This window comes from Pomacea canaliculata, linkage group LG5, assembly GCF_003073045.1.
Source record: "Pomacea canaliculata isolate SZHN2017 linkage group LG5, ASM307304v1, whole genome shotgun sequence".
Taxonomy (NCBI): domain Eukaryota; kingdom Metazoa; phylum Mollusca; class Gastropoda; order Architaenioglossa; family Ampullariidae; genus Pomacea; species Pomacea canaliculata.
Genome location: NC_037594.1, coordinates 1,716,238 through 1,723,581, shown reverse-complemented (window position 1 = coordinate 1,723,581; position 7,344 = coordinate 1,716,238). Strand labels below are relative to the sequence as shown.

Sequence of the window (7,344 nt, the reverse complement as noted above, 5' to 3'; positions counted from 1 at the left end):
CATTGCTTGACAAGAGAGACATGTGGGCATTGCTTTGACAAGAGACATGTGGGCATTGCTTTGACAAGAGAGACATGTGGGCATTGCTTGACAAGAGAGACATGTGGGCATTGCTTTGACAAGAGACATGTGGGCATTGCTTTGACAAGAGAGACATGTGGGCATTGCTTGACAAGAGAGACATGTGGGCATTGCCAGACAAGAGAGACATGTGGGCATTGCTTGACAAGAGACACGTGTGGGAGGTAGAAAAAATGTGGGCATGGGGTATACCAGGACAAAGAGTAAGCATCGAGTAGACACTAGAAACGTGTTGGCATGCTGCAACCAAAAGAAAAATGTGGGAATGGTATAAACAAAGCAAAGGTGTGGGAATAGTGTAGACAAGAGAAGATGGTGGGCAGTCGAGGGCATAACCACTGTCCTCCGTACAGCAACGTGTGTGGCCGGCACAACGCACAACAGACGGAGGTAACGGAAAATGTGACGTCTATAACGGCCACACGCTTAGGTGCAAGACACGAGAAAAATGTGGGCATCAATTAAACAAGACAAAAAGATGCAAATGACCTGAACTTTGTGAGGGGTTTGTAGGCAAGAGGGAAGGATTCAACATGGAAAAGACAGGGGAAAACTGTTATATCACGAGCACCACAAATCTGTAAGCTTACAAAACTGTTTTCGTTCTAGTAATCTTTTTTTTTTCAGAGAGGAAGACAACCAGGTGGAAAGAATGAAACTTACTGATTAAGCAGTCAGCCGACCATCACATGAAAGAATGGATTACACAAGACATCATACACAAAAGACACTCATACTCATCGCCATACATGTGTCACATCGAAAGTGAATTCGATAATTAGATAATGACCGTTTATATAACGCATTCACACAATACTGCCACTGTAACAATTATGTATATCAAACTACACACACCTATATGAATACTATACATAAACCTGTATGCTTTATACACATTTCACAGGTACCAGAATGATTCAATAATAAATGTGCTAAAGAAATGCGATAAATGTTTGTGCCGCTAGAGGAACATGGCTTTGATTGAATGAAGGGTTAAAAAAACAAAGCTCGCGTGTAGCAGCTTCTCTCGGAGATTAGCAGGTGTCGGGAAGATACAGATAAAAGGATGTATACGCGCGGGTGAATTATTTTTTAGCAAGAGGCGATAAGCCCTGGGTGGTGAGCGAGGCCTACGTGATGTTACGTGGTGCACACGTCGCAACGTAGTGCAAACATACAAAACAATCTACACTTGAGACCGACAACCTTGATTATACAACGCTGCAGGTATCAGGCTGTCAACAAAATAACTGGCAGGTGAGGTTTTGGTAAATGGCTCAAGAAAGAAAGACAAAGAAGAAAAAGACTGAGAGAGAGACACAGAGAGAGAGAGACGGGCAGGAATAATCTATTTTTTCGCCATTATCAGCTGAAGCTTACAGAGGGAAGAGTGTGCCACGATTGCAACACCACGCCTCAACTTGCACACGCACCTGTTTGCAGTGACATCATCATCCTGAGTACAGTTCCTCCTTACCCACCATCTGCATGTAAGACGAGCTCAGTGCTCGCCAACTGCACAGCCTCGGGTGTTTACACGTGCCACGAGCGCCCATAGCATGAGGTAGTCAACAATTAACTGTGGGACCAGACATTCTCTACATTCTCCACATCTGGCAGTATCTACAGGACTGCAGCTTACAAATTACACTCTGTTTCTAGGAACAACGAAGGGGCGGAGAATACATGCAACACCTAGTTATCAGAAACAGTAACTGAGGAAGACCAGCCACCAGTAAGTCAACTGAAAAAAAAAAAGAGAGAGAAAAATAAACTTAAGTAACGAATGAATACACCCAACGGCCTCGTGATGTCAGCAGAAATATTTGACACGTGTATCTAAAAAGAGACAAAGCCAGACAGTATCACAACAGATGAACTGCCAGCACAACACCAGGCACGGGTCTGGGGATTCCTGTCTCACCTCCCACTCCATAAGCCACATCACAAACATGGCGACTACAGTGCGTGTAGGACTGGGATGCGAACTGTCTCGTCAAAGCTTGCGAGGATTTTCACGTACTGTGCTCCATGACACCTTCCATCCACCCCGCACACTCTCTAGGATGGGTGGACAGTGTCAAGTGTTTCTTCCTGCTGCCGCAGTCTTCCCATCTTGGTGTCAGATGAGCATGGAGAGATGCCTGGGGTGGCGCTGACGTCTACAAAATCCAGCGTCCACCCCTCGTCTCCTCTCCCACGTGACAGCTGACAGGGTCAGGAAGTTCACAATTCCAGAGTTTGAAATGCCAAGCAAGTTGCTCTACAGACAAAACTCCAGCAAAGCTCTCACACACACACACCGGCAAAGTTTACAAACATCAAATGTCAGGTCAGGTTACTTTCCCTTGTGTCACTGTCTGTTGAAATAAAGTGTTCTCGTATTTTACAGGCATAGTTCCTTTGTTTTCTGCCAGCCGTCTAGACATTTACCAACAATGAAATAAAAAGATCAAAAGATAACATGCAGTTCTGTTTAACTTGTAGAAAGCTGTTTGTTGCTGTTGTTGTTCGCAACGTGTCGCTCGTGCACAGCATCACGCACGACTAGGCTCAGGAGGCCTAATACTTTAGTAATAATTTAATACTTCAAAAGTCCACGCGCGGACACACACACACATGTGCAGTCACGTGGTATCACTAGCCTTCCTTGTCTTTCCACACTCCCCCAGCTCCCCTCTAACGGTCTTTGTTTATCGTTGAAAACATTCAGCTACTTTTTTTCATTCTTTTCCGTAACTCTTACTATTTTTCTTTCTTCCTCATTATTTCGTTTCTTTAATTTTCTTCCTTATTCACTTTATCTTTCTTTTTTTTTTTAAATTCTTCTCCTTTTTCGTGTTCTTGCGCACCAAGTGTCCCTTTGATGTCGAGTGTTGCTCATGAACACTTGACTGCTGCTTACAAAAAAGTAAATAAATTCCACTGATCTGTGGCTGGTTTGTGGCGGTCCTAATGAAGAGAGCGAGCTATTCCAGATGCCATTTCCATAGATATGAAAAATATCAGTATCTTATTGCGGAAAGATGTCCCCTTGGTTCCAAGTGTCCGTCGTCAGCACTTGATTATGGGGCACCCCTCCCATCACCCACCAAAAAAAAACTCCCAGTGATCTGCGAATGGTCCGAGTGTCAGGTCTGACGAGGAGAGTTATTCCAGACGCCATTTCCATAGCTCTGAACAGCATCAACCCCGCGCGTGTCCGGCGCACGCATGTTCATTTCCGTGCGACGTCGTCCATGTCCCCTGCTTCCTCCTCTCCCACCCCGAGTCTGAGAGCAACACCCGCATGACGTCACACGGGTAATTACCCGGCTCCAGCACCATTCCAGTCCCACACGTCCTGCCATCCAGCCGCCTGCTGCATAATATCCGCTGAATACATAATATCATCCGCCGAGCACATAACTTGGTCAACAACACTCTTCATCTGTCAGCATAGGTCAACATGCGTGCGTGCGTGTGTTTGTTTGTCTGTACGTTTTGGGAGGGAGAAGGGCGAGTAAATTTAAAACAAAATCCAAGTAGGGTGGGAAGGGACTCGAAAGCCGAAGGGTTCGTTGCAAACAAAGAGAATCAGGTTTGTTCATAGGTGAGAAGACGCTTGGCTCTACGTCTAGACGGTCACGTGACCAACTCGAACAACAACGTGACTAATTGTAGTCGTGGAGTGTTTAGCGCTAATAAACTTTGTATTAAGTTAAGAGTAATATAATAATGCCTGTCATTATACTCCATAATGTTTTTCAAAGATCATATTATTACACTAGGTTTCATTGCAACACACTTTTTCTCTCACCTAGCAAAGGTCACGCCCAGCTGTCCTGCATGTGACATCGTAAGAAGATCTGAGGAGGTAAAGCTTTGACCAAAATAAATAAATGAATGAATAAATCCTTGTGGTAGCCACTGCGCTTTCTACAGTTATTTTACTCCAAGAAGCAGGAAGTAAGTGCGGATGATGGAGTAAATAAAGACGGAGACAGTTTATGCCTAGACGATCCTTTTACAAGAAATATCCATACTCGCAAGAGCACGCATGTCTCAGGCAAAAATTAACGAAATTTTGAAACGACTGAGCTTGCAATCCGAAGACAAGGCCCTTCCCAGCGCACGAGTGGTTTCAATAAATGTTTCTTTGGCCTTATCCGTGCTCACGTAATCAGAACGAGCTTGATCAAAGAAAAAAAAAGTAATTTTCCTACATCGATATCACCTGAAAACATCTTTCTTCGACACCATTTTCTGTTCCAGTTTGCTGACTGGCTGCAGCCCGTGCAGTCTAGGTCATGGCAGGAAAGCACTATCACGGAATATCTATCCTTCCCAACCTTTCTTCAAGGCCTATAAGCCCGAAAAGCCTTGCGCAAGGTTTGAACCCAGCAAAGCAGAACTTTTTGAAAACGTGTGAGTCGCCAGAAGTCGACAAAATGTCTAGACAACAGCGACTACTTCAACAAAAAGGCGACGGAAACACACTTTCTTGTTTGGCAAATACCTCTTGCGGATACTCAATTCTCGCTGTACTCCTGTCTTGTCCATGGTTAAAATGTGTGTACATCATCCTCACCGTCATCACCACCACCACCATCACCATCATATAGACATGATCGATGCGGTCTTTGCTGCATTTAGATTTTGCTTTCAGTGGCTCTCCAACCTTACCACCTTTTTTATCAAGTTGTCAATACCGTAATATCCCTTGAGAGCGAAAGAATAAAAAGGAAACTGTAGCCTGAATCTCTCTCGTTTTCACTCTAATTATCCCCACCTCTCTCTCTCTGTGAATGAGCATCGACGATTTGCAGGCGTCAACCAGCTGACGATGTGCACAGCGGGTGAACACCTAGGTAATTACCATCGTGTCCATGTGTTGAAGACAAGATTCTATCCTCACCACCTACACAAAAAGAAGTGGAAAAAAAAGGAAAGGAAAGAAAGTATATTTTCTACAGTTTCCAAGATATCGTGAAGCCTGACCTTTTGGCAAGGTCACGAACTCTGGCCTTTCGCTCGGTCGTAAAGCTTTGTGAGATGGCGAGCGTGTGAAGGAAGAGCGTGCTTAGTCACTGCTTCTGCAAACACCAGTGGTCAAATTTTTCTTCTCTGGCATTTTCCCTAACGTGATTACAATACCGAATTATTTATAAGAAGGCAAGAAGCGAAGGAAAATGCCAATTGTATTACCTAGGTTTCCACGTCCATTTCTGAAGAGCTTGAAGTTTAATCACCCAAAAACTAGCTCTGAGACCTTGCCCTTTGCTCGCTCTTTTACCCACAAAAAGCTGATGCGATGATGTCGTTGGCATCACCTCCCAACTCCTCGCAGATGGCAGATGAAAAAAATCAGTTTATAATCAGGCATGCATTTCGACTATTCAAATAGTTTCTCATTTCTTGACATCAGCTCAGAAAGTTTTAAGAAATTCTGCTTTAGAATTTGTGTGTGGACTTGGAATTTGGTTGTGTGCAACTCCGATATGTAGCTAAGAACTTTGAAGCATTTCATTCCCCTAAAACTAGAAATGGAGGAAGCAAAGAAAAAAAAAAAAAGAAAAGGTCTTCCCTCGAAATAGGTGGCTCATTTTTGGAAAATGTCTTGAGGTGCCAGGTCGGGGGTATGAAGTCTCAACGATGTTGATGTCAGAAGTCTCCAGGAAGCTGACCATCATTTTCCAACGATTCAAAATTTTCTTTTGAGCGACTCATGGGAAAAAAACCATTGTGGACGGTACCTTTACTTGCATTTTAATTCTCATATCTTCTGTTGTGCAAGATGAAATAAATGGAATTTCTCAGTTAGGTACCAAAGTTCAAAGCAACAGAATCACAAATGTTGAAGTAGGTATTCTTTGAGCTTCTGGAAGTCCCTTCTAATATTTTATTGCTTATAGTGTTATAGAGCTGTCTGCCATGTTTTTAAGATGGGACAAACAGGGGGTGTAGGGGGGAATATGCAACCTTCAAGGCATGGGGAGAAAACCCGCATGATTCATGCTCTGTGGGTAAAATCACAATGTAAGACTACAAAACTAAATAATTATAGCAAATTGAAAAAAGCTGCTTTAATAAGATTCGAACTGCTAAATCCATCATTTAAAAAATACTTATTCGTGTATTACTTGCCTGATGATGGCATAAGCAGTCATGAAACAAGAGCCGGAATCATAGCAAGAATATGGCACATGTTTACAACTTCTATTATAGTGACAGCAGGGCATCAACATCCTTAGATTACCAGCACATAGAGACCCCACTCTATACCTACAGCATGTCAAATTCTCTAGCTGAGATGTTCAGTACATCAAGATCTCTGTTTGTCAAGATCTCCAGCATGTCAAGATTTCTAGTCAAGATGCATGCAGCCAAGAGTCCCAGGAGCAACAGTGGATTCATGTGGATTCACATAAAAGCTGTTTGTGACATGAGAAAGTTCCACTTCCCTTTACAACACCCAACCATCAGCAAAACGCTTACTGGCCATTCCAAGCCAAGCTCCTACTTTTCCTAATGGCATGCTGCAGTGAATGAAAGGGAATCAGGGGTGATATGGATGGGGGAAAGCACTGAGGTCTTAAACGCAGCATATTACTTCAACACTCACTGAAAAATCAAAAGAAAAGAAAATTTGATACAGCTTTAGACACGCCAGGCAGGCAGTACAACCATTGCTGCACAAAGTCAACAAGGCTCAGCACAGCCAACCAAATGGAAGTTTATGACGAGTTCATGGGGTAAGAGCAAATCTACAATCATCATGCTGGAGGGAATAAAGAGAGAGAAACACTGACCAAATATTTGAAGACATGTATCCATTTCAGCCATAATTAGTGTTATTTGTTGAAGGGGAACTATGCAGACAAAATTGCTTTGGTCAGCTTTTTTTCTTTGGTAAGCTTCTTCTGCTGAGGTTACATGAAAACAATTTACAAAATCATGGTAAGCTCGGTGGTATTTTTTCTACATTCTCCTTTCTTAGACGCATGTATACTTCAGTTCACAATTTGCCTCATGCTATTTAGACACTCTGGAGCCACAAGAAATGAATGTTTACATTTGATTTCACACAACTCTGATAACTGTTTACATGGCTAGTTTAGTTTGCCACAATATAGCATAATTGTTGATTTACAGAACACCAGCAAAGTCCCAGCAGGGTATACATTACACAAATAATCATAGAAGGGAATTAGCTCTGGTTAGTCCTCAAATGATTAGAATTCAGGTTTACTTCCCTGGTCACAGAGGGAAAAGTGTTTTCTT

At 42.9% G+C, this 7,344-nt stretch overlaps 1 protein-coding gene across 2 annotated transcripts in view; it reads right to left on the bottom strand.

Annotated features, from left to right (window-relative positions):
* The window catches only part of LOC112565369 (UPF0415 protein C7orf25 homolog), a 35,859-nt gene that overhangs the window by 27,243 nt on the left and 1,272 nt on the right, over positions 1-7,344 (bottom strand). The gene's annotated exons all lie outside the window — the stretch shown is intronic.